We start from the raw sequence: 15142 nt of genomic DNA on the forward strand, positions 1-15142 counted from the left end.
AAATGGAGACTTGCCGGCGCTACGAGTAATTAACACGGCCGTGTTCTGTTTCACGACTGTCACCGCATCCGCTGAAAGTGCCGAGGGTAAGTACCTGAAAGCAACGTGAACAATGTTTTTACAAACACTTTTGTTGCACATGCATAGTTGCATGCCTATACAAAATAATATAAGTAGGTAGGTAACAGCACATTCACCACCCACAATACTCACATCCCATATGCTTTAATTCTACGTAAAGTGTCATTCTATGGAGCTTGGTAACTATGTAAACATGTCGAGAATGATGAATTTACTAATGACTTTTATATACATAGTTAGCAAGTTCCATAGAATGACACTTTAGGTAGCAGTATGGTAGCATCAGCATCAAATCAGTGTCGGTTTAAGGTAACATTCCACTTCTGACCGCGGCTGCACTACTGCTCCGACACGTCGTTGTTATTGTCAATTTCCATAGTATAATGAATGACAAGACAATGAATGACAGTAACGTCGCAACAGTAGTGCAGCTGTCGTTGGAAATGGACTGTCACATTTAGGCCACACAATATAATATGTGGTAAGGTACAGAAATAGACTACGTGGGGTATTTACCGTTTAATCGTAGGGCATTTGGGAGGGTGTAATCGTTGGGCTATCAGCCCGGCATTGGAGTGACAAAACCTAAGATTTATCAACTAAATATTTAGCGGTAAATGTCCAAAATTAACGAATATAATTTATCGTTTAATGTATTTTAAAGTTTAATTTATTTTTCGGGCTCTTACTTAGACAAGTCGGTAAATCTTAGAATTCATCATCATTTGGACTTTTAATTTAAGATGCTTTCAGAAGAAATTTAAATACATACGTACATTAACATGCAGCTATATATTTACTTAGTAGTATCTATAAATGTTTTCATAAGCTTGGTTTGTAATAGTTTGTATGATAAATTGTTATGTTTCATCAAATAAAACTTGTATAACGGGTATTCTTATTATCAAAGTCGTTTATAACTTCCAAATTTGGATCTATATCAGTAATAATACTAATAATAATGATGTAATTAGAAATAAACTTCATACTTCTTAGCTAATAATCTATTAGAATGTAGATTAGGCTAAGTAATCTGTCTGTGAATAGTAATTTTTATTATAACAATCAGTTTAAATTTCTTTTAGTAGTTTACTCTCGCTTAGGAGTAGCTGTCGAAGTGTGAATACATACGTAAAACCCACGGGAGCGCGGCGCCCAGCATGTTTTACATCACAAAACGCTTGTTCGCTACGCCGCACTAAACTTGTCGGCTGCGGGAAAAAACTGCTTCGTGTTTATTTACTAGGTCTGAATACTTAGCCGTGTGGGTATATCCCTATCTACCTCGTACAACATTAAAAGGACTAAAGCGGCCCACTCATTAACAGTCCGCCGGACGATAGCGGCCTGTCAGTTGTTCGGAACTGTCAAAATTTTGTTCTAACTGACAGGCCGATGCCGTCCGGCGGACTGTTAATCAGTGGGCCCCTTAAGTTTCTTGTATGTTTATTTATTTAACTTAGTCAAGGTCGACACGGATCAAGATTTATAATAAAGTACATAGGTACTGTACAGTCAGCCAAGAAAGTGGTCTACCACTTTTCGACTCTATCATCTGATTGATAGAGTCGAAAATTGGTAGACCACTTTATTGGCTGACCGTACTAGTTAAAATGCCGAGATATAAGACCGTAGGCTCAGGAAAAATGGTCTTAATTAGTTATATTTCATTAAACACATAAAAAAATGTAGGTATTCGACTGAGTTTCGTTCCTAGGAAACTCGCCTACTTATACTTACTCCACTTTTTCGGAGTTGTAAAAGAGTTTCAACCCCGCAAATCTCGAGCGCATCAAACCTAGTTGCGAATAACGCAAAAATCACTGATATTTTACTGGCACCGAGCCAGCGGCGTCACAACATTACGTGCCCGGCCCTATGGTTGGTTATTTAGAGCTTGCCCACAACGTGACAAGTTTGGCTTTAGATGTAGCAGCAATTTGGGGGATGTGGAATTAATATATACGGGTATTATTTAATTAATCACTAGTAAGTAGTATTTAAGCTATGAAAATAATACATTTTCAGAACTAACATTAGGAAGACGTCCTTCAATAGACAACAGATTGCCCCGTATGAGAAATATGCGAACACTCGAGGTCCCGACACATAGTCGCTCATACACCGTGGAATTTTAGTGGTTGTTTTCCTGCGGCAGGCCGATTTGCTATCGGTAGTACTTTCGAATAATGATAGACAAACTTATAAATAAACTGATTTCAAAAAAAAAACTGGTCAAGTGCGAGTCGGACTCGCGTTTCAAGGGTTCCGTACATCACACAATTTTCATCTTTTTTTTTGTACGTAAAACGTGACGTGAGTGAAACGTCTTGAAAAACCCGAATGGGTCAATCAAAAATCAGATGTAACATGAAGTTTTCTGGCGTGCTGGCTTATATCTCTACATCTCTGAAGATTAAATGCCGAACAATAGTACAAGTGTCCAAGTGCGAAGACTGAAGACCGAGCTCCACGTAGAGCTGAAAACTTGGAGCGTCCGACAGGTCCCGGTTCCTAATACAACTTCCGAAAGTGTTTAAAAAGCTAAGGCCAAAGGATATAATACCTACAGGGTGGCCAAAAAATAAGTGTATTCCCGTAGCCAGGGAGGTTTTGGGATTATACTGAGCAACTTTTAGTATGGGACCAACCCCGAAATCGCGAAAAAAAAGTATCCTTCCATAGAAAACGGACCAGCCAAAATGTATGAAACAGCCAAATTTTTCTTCGCGATTTCAGGGTTGCACGTTGGCAACGGGAATACACTTAGTTTATTTTTTAGCCACCCTGTATACCTAGTGCTTTTTAAAACCCGTAACAATAGTAACCTAATCAATCAGTACAGTCAGCAGCAGAAGTTGCTAAGCGAGCGAGTGGTTTAAAATGATCTGGACGCGACTTTATAGTTAAGACAATAAGAGCATGTCAAGGTAATTTTGAACACCTCGCCCGCTTAGCAACTTCTGCTGTTGACTGTACTACAAGTACCATTGGGGCTGTGTGCCAAATACAGCCTAGTCGCATTTTTTGTCTTCAATCCGACTCACGCTTGAAGCTAAAGGCACGCCTCTTTGGGACGCTTCGAGCCTTCGGCCTTATGTGGATATCGGCCTAGGGCCTTCGCAATTGCTGTCTACATCACGTTTCACTTAAACCATTGCGGCTGTGTCCCTAAAGAAACGTTAACCGCATTTTTGTTCTTAAATCCGACTCACGCTTGACTCTAGATTTCTAATAGGTTTTCCTGTCATCTTTAGGTAAAGGACTATTTTGTGTATTTTTTCAGAATTTTAGACCCAGTAGTTTCAGAGATAGAGGGGGGGGAATGGTCATTTTTTGTCTATTTTCTTGAATAACTTCTAAACTTTTTATCGTAAATTTATAAGAAAAATATATTTAAGATTCTCACAATGAGCTCTTTCGTTTGATATGCAACACAATATAATTTTCAAAACTTTGTTTTTTAATTTTATCGTTTACCCCCCAAAAGTAGCCCCTATGTTTAAAATTCATTTGTTGACGTTACATATCCGTCTTTGGGTCACAGACTTACATATGTGTACCAAATTTTAAGTTAATTGGTCCGGTAGTTTCGGAGCAAATTGGCTGTGACAGACGGACAGACGGACAGACAGACGCACGAGTGATCCTATAAGGGTTCCGTTTTTTCCTTTTGAGGTACGGAACCCTAATTACAAAAAATAACCTAAACTCGAACAAAATTTCACGGTATATAGGTACCTACGACTCAAATAGAACCGTACCACTCAGTAGCAGTTATAATAATAGCACACGCTTATCTAAATATTAAACTTGATACGAAATACGGATGCAACTTGAGGGGTCGCGCTCTCATACAAAATTTTGATTAGTAGTCTGTGTGCCTGTGTGTGTATTGTATAGTGTCCGCAAGCCATCCAAGGCCTCTGTACACAATGGGCCAGCGCCGGCCAGTCCAAGGGACGCAGCCATGCGGTAGAATGAGATAGCAATATCATTTGCGGCGCATAAATGCCCAGACTGGCCCACGCTGGCCCATTGTGTACGGGGGCCTTTATACGCTCAAATATCTAGTGGATTTCCGCATTTTCAAAGGTCGAAAAGCGAAACCGAATTAGGTGCGGGTCTGTCTGCCGACCGAGATCCACTTCCGGTTCCGGTCGTACCTACTTTGATCTGCGTTCTTTGATACAATCACACAATATCTTAATGCATACCATGGGCCTGATAGCGGCCATCGTTAAATAAAGTAGGTACTCGTTGTTACCTGGTTCTACTTACTTTTAAAATTTCTTTGTTAAAATTATTGGTGCAATAAAGAATATTTCAGTTACTTACTCATTCGCGGTATTTTTTTAGGATGAGAAACTGATGAAATAATATGATATACCAAAAATTTATGTATCCATACATATCCATAATTATTCCGGAATGATAATGTCAATGTAAATGAATTTCAGCGATGTCGGATACAATACCTTTTGTTAGGAAGACATAGGGGTCGTCCAGAAATGTGATCGTCAAAAATAGGCCAAATTCTACTCCAACTCCGATATCGCCCCGCCAGGTCATACGCGTCACTTTTTCGCTTTTTTGCGCTCGAATACGTAGGGCACGAAACTACTAGTACTACTGTAGTACCGTACCGTGTAGTACCGTATTCGAACTTCAAGATATTCACAAGAGACGACTCGTACTAGATCCATTCTAGATACGTTATAGTTTAGATATCAACTAGTTCTCTTTTGCAGCGCAATTCAGGCAACCACAATGCCACTTTTACGTTAGATAGAGTAAGATATCTATTAGATGTGAATTGGATCTCGTCCTATGGAAATCGTTCAAGAGTATCTCCAGAATCGCGCAAATGTCAAATTTGACAGGTTAGATCTTAAACATATCGTTATCGTATCTTGGTGATCCCTAAAAGATGTCTAATAGATGTCTATTTCAAATTCCGAATCGGGCCCCTAGATATGCAGCCTATGCAGGGAACCGGAGCCATGATGCATTAGAGCATTACGCACGCTCTGGGATTTAATATGACTTTACTGGCTTTGGCTAATGGGAGAAGCAACTTTGAGCGTCACATCATGCCACGGCTACGGTTAATCGCTCCGGCGAAATTTAACTCTTAAATACCTACCTGACGTTATGGTATATAAATTTTACCCATTACAATAGGTAGGTATGCATTTTTCTGGCAGTTACGATATAATCTTTTTCTATAATAATTTCTAATATAATAATACATATAATACATAAAAAATTTATATAGGTAGGTACACTATTGTCACTTAGAAAACGACAAGATATTTCTATGACCTTATGACTTAAAATAACACTTGCACTGCGTGTGCTATCAAAATGGTTGCAGAGTTATCTTAGTCTAACTCTAGCTATCGCTGTCGGATTTATTTTATTATTAAAATTTAAATTACATACTTATGAAGAAGAAATGACAACATAATGTATACAATCTAACGTGATTATTGATGCCTCATAGTAATAATTAATAATAAAATGGGTGCCCACTAGGCTAGACTAGACCGTTAATTACAGAATAGTGTTTCAATCTTTTTTTATCAAAATCTACTGCGATATTTGTACAGTCAACAACAGAGCTATGAATACAGGCAAAGTGCCAAATATATGTATACACGACCTTAATGTACAGGCAATAAAGTACTGTATACATATTTTTGACACTTTGCCTGTACTCATAGCTCTGTTGATGACTGTACTAGTACGAGTAGGTACTTCAACGGGTCATTCTTATCAAATTTCATTGAGTTACCTACTCTGAAACTTGAACCCACAATGAGTTCCCTCATAACAATTACTCGTAACCCTTTACTAATCACCAGTCTAAGTCGATCTTTTTGTCCGCCTTTCTGAATGCAAATGCTAGACGAATGAAAGGAGCGTTGGCGATACTACGCCTTGGCTGGCCGTAATCACTATACACTATTAAGTACAATATACTACACATTCATTTAAATCACTAATATTTACACTTTCCTTCAGGTATCAGTGCTCGGAAGGAACTGTAACACACTTGAACATGAACACATGCATGTCAAATTCCTAGTCTGAATTGCGCGCGAAAATAGGACTATGGAGGTTAGAGTGTATTGGACGTCTATGTTACAAGAAGCTTTTATCGAAAACCTAAGGCCACGCAACGTAGTTCGTGCTCGGAATGGGATGCGAATGCACAGTGGATTCAACGGAATAGGAGAACTGAAAGAAAAAGTATTTCATGTCTTGAAATTTAATAACACAAAGGCACTTATTTGAAAAAATCTCGTATCTCGTAACTCAAAGTTGAAAGGTAGTAACTCTGTATACAGGGCGAAATCGGGGTGGTGATTCAAACCTATTGTACTTAACTCGGTAAATTAACGCGATGTTAGGTATAACGTTGATTTTTAAATAATTGCAGCTATTCATTAATTAATCAACAATTTAAGTATCCCAGTTAAAAACTCAAATTATGGTTACCTTACAATTAATGTTAAAACCTATTTAATAAACAACTGAATAGATGAGTAAGAAATGTCAACCGTCACTATTATGACAAAGTCAAAACTTAAAAATAAATAAAATCATTCAAAGATTGTAACTACATTGAGTTCAAATTCTGGTAATTCTAAAGATAATTAAGCAGAAAAATGCCCGCGGCATATCCGTTTTCAAATGTTGAGCGGTCTGACATGGTAATGTTTTATTACCAATAAGCACGTCGTGCTACCACTGCTCGGGATTTATTTCACCAACGTTATCCGTTGATATGTTGAGACAAGTGCCTGAATTACTGCGAGAAGTGCCGGAACATTACTTGCATCTTACACTATCAACACGATGGTGCTTTGGCTCATTTAAACACCGAGTATGCAATTACCTCGAAGAACAGTTCCCGGGACGTTGGATTGGCCGCGGCGGACCCGTGGCATGGTCTCGTAGTCCCGACCGATTTTTTGCTCTGAGGCGAAATCAAAATATTGGTACCATCGAAGAGCTTTGTCACCGAATAATTGGAGCATTTGAAAGTGTGAAAATGAATCACTTTGCTCTCGGCAGATTAAAAGATAACCTAGGCTAAGGCGACGAGCCGAATTGTGTCACAGCAAAACGGATCACACTGTGAGCAGCTCCTGAAGTATGTTTAAGTAAGTTGTGATTTGTGATAGTATTTGTTAAAAGCTTGTGGAGTCTCCGTCCCAGTGATTGTAAATAATTTTAATAAAGTCTTTAAATTATTTTTAACTTTTTAATTGCTTTTACACTGAATGTAAAACCGAAGATAAGTGTTATCAGTTAATTATCGTAAGTTACCACTACTTTCTTTACTAGATGTTTGCCTTGTCAAGTCTGTAGGGTGACCATGACACTAAATAAGAAATTAAATTGTATTTTATTTTTGTATGTGCGAAAAAGATACAAATTAATGAACTCTTATCTCTCTTAAGTGGCAAGTCTTATTTTTCTTTCTTGCTACACGACCCCGATTTCACCCTGTATATTCATATATAGATACTACAGTTTTCTTTTGATTAGAAAAATAAGATACGAGTTTTTTTTAAGTAGTACCGACATATGTTTTTACCTGTACAACCAGTGCCACGAAGTAGTTTTCATTGGCTCAGTCCCTCAACTGTGGATTTAGACAATTATCTAATTATCTATGATTTGAATATGACCCTTAAACGGACGTTGCTTGAATCATTTGACAACATGAAGGCATGCAATGACCATACATTAAGTAAGTAACTCATTAGTTAATTTTTTTTATTACTCCACAGTTATCAGCTGTTAAAGTTAATGTGTTAGTTTAATGTTCATTTTCACCCCTATAAAGGGTATAAACTGGGTACCAAATAAACAAGGGGAAAGAAGGAATTTGCTAAATTAAACTACCCTTGGCTTCCAGTACGTATGTATTAAGGCTGGGGGCTCCACTGTAGAATTTGCAAGTTTAGTATGTAGGTATAATTATTTCGGCACAGTTGCACATGCACATGCAAACTTCACGCAGTAACTGACGTGCTGTGATTTTAATTGTGGTCTACCCAAACACCATAGCTATTTACTCTCCTTTGGGTTCAAAACAAATTATACCTGAAAACGTATATTGTCCAATTCTGCTAATTTGCTCGATTCACTGTGGGCCGGGTCTAGTTGATATATGAAGATTTATCAACGAACGTTAATAAGATCCAATCCAATGAAAATAAGCAGAATGTTTTCTAAAAGTAGAGAACTCAGAACTATTATTTGTGAAATAGGTAAGTAAGTAGGTTGATTTAACTTAGCTTTGTATCGTCCTTATGTTTCGTCAAAAGTAACAAGTCGACTTATAAAGTTTAAATTGTTTAACCGTGGGTTGAAGAGTTTAACTGACTTAAGACGGGGAATGTTAAGTACCTAGTTGTTAGTTAAGTGTTCTTGAGGATGACGAATTATAACAAAAATATGTAGGTACAGTCACCTGCAATAATATATTACTCTTTGAAGGCCGCAAAAATATGTGACACGCTCTTATGGCTCTACAAATAAGTTCGTGTCAGATATTTTTGCGGCCTTCTTTGTGTAACATATTATTGCAGGTGACTGTACTAACATTGAACCGTTTGTAAGTGGGGTATCCTTCAATAGTTAAATATACGGTTCTACACTTTTTTTAACTCTTCGGAGAGCCCTATTATGCCTAGTTAGTCATAACAGTAACACGACAGTAACAGTCTACATTCAATGTCTGCTTATTCTTTCTACTTGCTGTGAGGTAATTTCATTGACATATTTTAATTATTCGTTCTTTGTAAAGACGGGCCCTACGGGCAAAACGAAATTGGCCAGTACATATTGGTGCGTTGTGCCGTTGTGCGCAACAAATACGAGCCAGTCGTGCAATCTATTCTATTCTATCTTATATACATATTTAAAACTTTTTCATAATTATTTTTTCAAAAAAAGTTTTATTTGTTCCTAGTAAATAAAGCTCAAATCAACGTGGAGGATCTTCAGCCTTCTCTCACCAGCCACCTTGCTAATCTCGGCTTAGACAACTTTTGGAATTTCCTACTTGATAAGTATTATGTTGGACGTCCATAAGCTTTTGACTACAGAGAGATTTGAATATACTTACACGAATAAAACCTTTGAAATGGGGTCTGCCGGGCTAGCACATGATTGGCGTGACAGTATCTCGCTGCGAGATAGACTACCCGTCCTATACAGTTAGAAATTCTCTCTCTATCTCGCGGCGAGATACTGTCGCGCCAATCTTGTGCTTGGCCTACAGATAGATAAAGATCTCAATAAACTGAAGTAAGTAGTTGTACCCACTCGTAAGTTCTAAGTTTATAAAAAGGTCATGTAATTGCAGGTATAGTACTTACATACTTGCCCTACCCACAAGTCTATGAAAATATAGATTTTTTCTTAGGTTCGAGAAATTGACTCAGCAGGGTTCCTCGTTAATATGAATGCTCACACGTGACAGACACATTTAGATAATAGGAATTAATTTACCTTTCGCACGTGACTCAGAAGTGAAATTTGTAGTAAGTACCTAAATAGTTTTTAACATCGTCACGATGTTAACAAAATTGTATTTAATCTTGTTGCCTTCCAAGTTACCTTTGTAATGTAATGACTTCCGTATAATATACTGGAGTATTTGTGCCGGCACCCATTTTAGCTTTATTAGTGCCTAATGACGCTGTTTGGCGTAGGGTCATTTGAAGGGCCAGATTTCACCCGGTCTTGGATCACTTCACTTCACTGTTTTGGGACCAGAAACCCTTTTTCAGAGCATTAGCAATGAAATTAGTATAAATGTACTGACCCATATCAACAGCTTAACATTACATTACGAGTAGGTAACTGTCAAACTGAGCAAAAATAGCTTTTGTTTATTTTAAAGAAAATTTGCCGAGTATTTATGTCCGTTGTGATTTCCTTAATAACCACATATACCGGGCGTCCCACGGCTATGCCACATGAAGGGAAAGTACCTTGAATATTATAGATGGAACATTTTACTGAAGGTGTCCTGGGGTCCCTTTGTTTGACATAATTATTGAAAGTCATAATGTAATGATTATCAGATTATCGTTAGTCATAATTCTGAAACCGAACCGTTAACTTTTCAGGATTTTCGTAAGGTTCCTATAGATAGGTTAGGTTAGATTAGGTTTGTGTTATGACAATCCTGAAAAGTTACGCGTTTCTGAGAAAAACTAAACTATGACTAACGAAAATGTGGACAAACAATACATTTTGACTTAAAACTTTATGGAAAACAATAGGAGCATTCCATGAAATTGTCTACCGTTGTCCCGTACAAACGCGAAGTTTCTGAAGATATAAAGGTATAAGAGTTTCCTTTTCTATGACAAATGGAAAAAAATATGCACAGAAAAATAATCGCCTGCTTTAAATGCCGAGAAAAAAGTCGCAACACAGCAAATAAAATGCGTTTGTACGGGACAGCCCGTGGAATGCTCCAATAGAGACCCAATTTGACTCTACTTTTAAAGTGTTGTCCGTTACCTAGTATAGTATACATGTATTCCATGGTGAATAAAATTAGTTTTCCCAGTCGGTGAACAGATGTCACACGTTAATGGCTTCCTCGATAAGCGTATAATAATGTTTGCCTTGCTGATGCGATTGCGGTAAATGTTAGTCTTGCCTAGTGGCAAGTTTCAGAGTTCAGTTGGATCTTGTAATTTATATTAACTTTATGTTAATTCAAGGTACATTAAGAATCCTTGAAAGCTTGCTCGAACGGCTGCTGACTAGGAGTAAAAGTTCTAACAAACTTTTAACGGTTTTATATTTCATGGCAGCAAAGTCACTGTTATATCTATAAGGGCCACTTGCACCATCCCAATACTTAGTGTCAAATTGTACTGGTCACCATGGTAAGTCCAGGTTTAATCCGTTAACCTCGGGTTAGTAGAATGGTCCAAGTGAGCCTAAGTATTTTACCACTATTTGGACTATTTGGAAACAGAAAAATGGAAGCGAAAATTCCATTAAAAAAATGTAAGCTCTGGAACAAAACCTGTCCGTAATCCGCGAGGCTGGTGTTCAGTTGCTGACACCCTGATTGGAAACAGTAGCTAGGTATTGGGGTAGAGCAGTTCATGTGTAACAATCGCTGACGCGGCGAAAAATTGAATGGTTCTCCGATGAAATTCAACTGGACATGTATGTAAATCTGCGACATAAAATGGCGAGAAAAGTTTTGCTGTGAAGATTTAAACACTGTGTCAAATTACACGAATATAACATATTTGCTCAAAGCTTCAACAGTAGATCCGTAGGGATAGGATTCTATTTGGCACCCATATTTATCATTTGGGAAATATTCCGAGGAGCAGGAACGTTCGTGTGGTAGGTACATCTGCATGCCCCACTGTGTGTGTGAAGAGTAAACAAACTGCGCGCGAAACACTTGTGGAGCGGAACGCGAGGACACACTCTACGGGATGAAATATCTAATTAGCTAATGTGTTTCTATAGTGAACGAGGGCTCAAGTCTACGTGTATTAGAGTATCTTCTTTCTTTCTTTGATTTCAACTTAGGTGCCTTGTTCTGTAATTTCTTTTTACCCGTTTAGGGTCAATTTTTGAAGAGGGTGTTTTTTCGACATTTGTATGGCAATTTTTTATTGTTGAAAAATCTGATTTATAATCATCGTTTTAGGAAGGTTTCTTAACAACAAAAAATATACTGTAGGAGGCACCTCTGTACTTTTTACAGTTAGCTAGATATGGACGTTTAAAAATCGACATTTGTATGACACTATTTAGCCATTTGTAAGGCGATTTTGACATGTATAAGGCATTTTTTCGACATTATATGGCAGTATCAACATGTATATGCCACTATTTATTATTTTTGTTGCATTTATAAGACCCTGACGACATTTGTATAACACCTTCTCGACATCTGTATGGCACTATGTCGACATTTGTATGCCACAATCGACATTTATACGGTCAAAATAGCCGTATAAATGTCGCCATACAAATGTCGCGACATGTCGCCAATAATATTTTTTTGCGATATTTCCTACACAATACAACCGATTCACTTATTTATTTTACTATATATTTTAACACTATATTTGCAACTATTATTATAAAATAAACATTTTTATTCCAACTATGTACCAACGTATTAAGCGTCCATACAAATGTCATTGTAGTCGTACCAAAATATATCGAAAGAGATTTTTATCTGTTTTTAAATAAATTAAACTGTTTCCGGGTCTACATTTGATGTAAATCGATGCCCAACTAACCGCACTATTGCGTTGTAAATTTAATCTAACCGTTATTCAATAGACAAAGAAGATTATAGGGGGTATATTTAAGTCATAACAAAACAGGTGCCGCGCGGGACAGCGATAAAAAGGCTTCCCTTGTTTTATTACATAACGCATTAATTTATCAATATGATTAAATCAATTTTCTAGAAAATGCTCTTTATAGAAATGCAAAGATGTTTATAATACGTTGCATACATCCAAAGTTATGATTTTTTTTATTGCGCGATGCCGCCACTGGGACACGCGAAAAACGGCAAATTTCGCCGTTTTTGGAACTTCAAATGCGATTTTGTCAAGAACAAATTATATTTTAGGTACAGTTGTGCATGATTTTTAACGCTTATAATACACTGAATGAAAATATATACATACCCAGTCTTTTAGTCCTATGGACTTCGAGTTTTAGCCGTGGGACAGCAAAAAATGCCTATTTGAAAATTGACCCTTTAATATTATTATGGTTTTCGCAAACTTGTGTACTACCTATCTATATATACACTTATTTTTTTGCTTAAGTACATAAAACAAACAATTTTTCATATTTGTAACATTGTAACTTGTAACTTTATAAGTCATTTTTTGTTGTCGTTTTTATTCATATATGGTTGTAGAATCATTATTACACCAGAAAGGTGATAAAATAGGGGTTGCTAGTTAATTTAAAGATAACCATTCATTCAAAATAAGAAACTTATTTTCTGCGTGTCATTAGGTACAAATTAAATTAAGTTGCTCTAGATTTAAAGGTATGATATCGATTTCAATCAAGAAATTCAAGATACTGATTGAATTCAATGTTCAAATTAAACAAAGTAGATATATGCTTATCATTCAGCACAGCTTCCATCCATTTTAATATTAAGAAGTCCATTCCCTCGCTTATAGGTATAGCCAAGGAGGCCAAACTAAACAAGGATTTACATTTTATGCAAACCACACCGTGAGCTCGGCCGCGATACCCGAACCACTGTAAACAATGCCACCCATAATGTATGAATTTTATACACTGTAGTTTGCTAGTATGAGCTCTGTTTGCTGCTACGTGCCCTCCGTACGTTAGATAAGTTTTATATTAAAATTGTATGACTATGCTTGTAGTAGTTGTGGTAAACTGGCTGGAAACGGTCTCGAGCCGCATTCAACTATTTGTAATAGCATCTAGATCGTTGCCTTTTTAATACATAACAGGGTTTGGAATTTTTAATACAATACACATACATATATACGTATTATGGTATACTTCATGCACGTTTCTTTAAAATCATATATAAGAAAGTTAAAACTGGGTCTAGGTCAATTAAGGACTGGTTAACGGTTTGGCTGCATGATCTCAGCTATACTTTCTAATAAAAAACCGGGCAAGTGCGAGTCGGACTCGCGTACGAAGGGTTTCGTACCATAATGCAAAAAAAAAAACAAATAAAAGCAAAAAGAAAACGGTCACCGATCCAAGTACTGACCCCTCCCGACGTTGCTTAACTTTGGTCAAAAATCACGTTTGTTGTATGGGAGCCCCATTTAAATCTTTATTTTATTCTGTTTTTAGTATTTGTTGTTATAGCGGCAACAGAAATACATCATCTGTGAAAATTTCAACTGTCTAGCTATCACGGTTCGTGAGATACAGCCTGGTGACAGACGGACGGACGGACGGACGGACGGACGGACGAACGGACGGACGGACGGACGGACGGACGGACAGCGAAGTCTTAGTAATAGAGTCCCGTTTTACCCTTTGGGTACGGAACCCTAATAATAGGGTCCCGTTTTACCCTTTGGGTACGGAACCCTAAAAATATTTAATTTGATTAATTTAAAAGCTGTTTAAAATATATTAGACACAATTTTCAATCATCGCTGAATGCCTATACAAAAATATAGTTGTCTGTAAAGTCGGTTTACGGACGATATTTTACGTGATGACGTCATAAGAAAACGTGGTCATAAACCATGGCGATCTGTCCACAACGTTACCATGGAGAATTGTCCACAACGTGACACTTTTTCGTGCATGCATGGTGTTAATCAATTTATAAGACATCACGTCAAAAATAAACGCTCAACATTTTTAACAATCGCTTGAGATAAGTAGTAGACCTTATCGTATACCTATATGTACCTTATAATTTTTTATCACTGGTAACGCGCGATGATCATGACCCCCGCGATACAGGTCATGCCTAGTGCGGGGTTCACTGTAACGTGCCTGTTAAACTTTTATTGTCAATATAAATATTATTATTTTTACCTACATAAGTTTGCATCATAATGTTTTCACCACGTTTTCACAGTGGCACAGAACGGGTAATATCATGACCTGTTGAAAAGCAAAATCGAATAGCGCTTCTGCCGTTAAGGGTTCACAAAATGAGAGCAACAATTCCCATTTCCCTCGAGTTTCATGCGATATTAAACCATAACAATATTTTCGTACTATAAACTCTAATAGTTATCGTTGCCTTAGACCTGAGGGGCTACCGCGAAAACCGAAATTCGTAAATTGCGGGAATCTTTCTCTTTTACTCCAATGAAGGCGTAATTAGAGTGACCGAGAAAAGTGCCCACAATTTGCGAACTTCGATTTCCGCGGTTATAGCCCTGTAAATAAATTTGTATATTTGTAAAGAGCATAACAGAAAACGTAATGTAAATGGACGTTTCAGCAAAATATCAATGGTAGTACGTAGGTGAAATATTATCGGATGTAAGCGACT

At 37.3% G+C, this 15142-nt stretch overlaps 2 protein-coding genes and 1 long non-coding RNA gene across 3 annotated transcripts in view; 1 reads left to right on the forward strand and 2 right to left on the reverse strand.

The window, feature by feature from the left end:
* The window catches only part of LOC134666813 (CD151 antigen-like), a 213423-nt gene that overhangs the window by 129446 nt on the left and 68835 nt on the right, over positions 1-15142 (reverse strand). The gene's annotated exons all lie outside the window — the stretch shown is intronic.
* LOC134666760 (sorting nexin lst-4) overlaps positions 1-15142 on the reverse strand; it is a 217687-nt gene that overhangs the window by 112598 nt on the left and 89947 nt on the right. The gene's annotated exons all lie outside the window — the stretch shown is intronic.
* Positions 10150-15142, forward strand: part of LOC134666856 (uncharacterized) — a 90067-nt gene continuing 85074 nt past the window's right edge. Inside the window, exon 1 of the long non-coding RNA XR_010098554.1 lies at positions 10150-10264. This is a non-coding gene — a long non-coding RNA (uncharacterized LOC134666856). The remainder of the gene's footprint in view (positions 10265-15142) is intronic.

Source organism: Cydia fagiglandana, chromosome 8, assembly GCF_963556715.1.
Source record: "Cydia fagiglandana chromosome 8, ilCydFagi1.1, whole genome shotgun sequence".
NCBI lineage: Eukaryota > Metazoa > Arthropoda > Insecta > Lepidoptera > Tortricidae > Cydia > Cydia fagiglandana.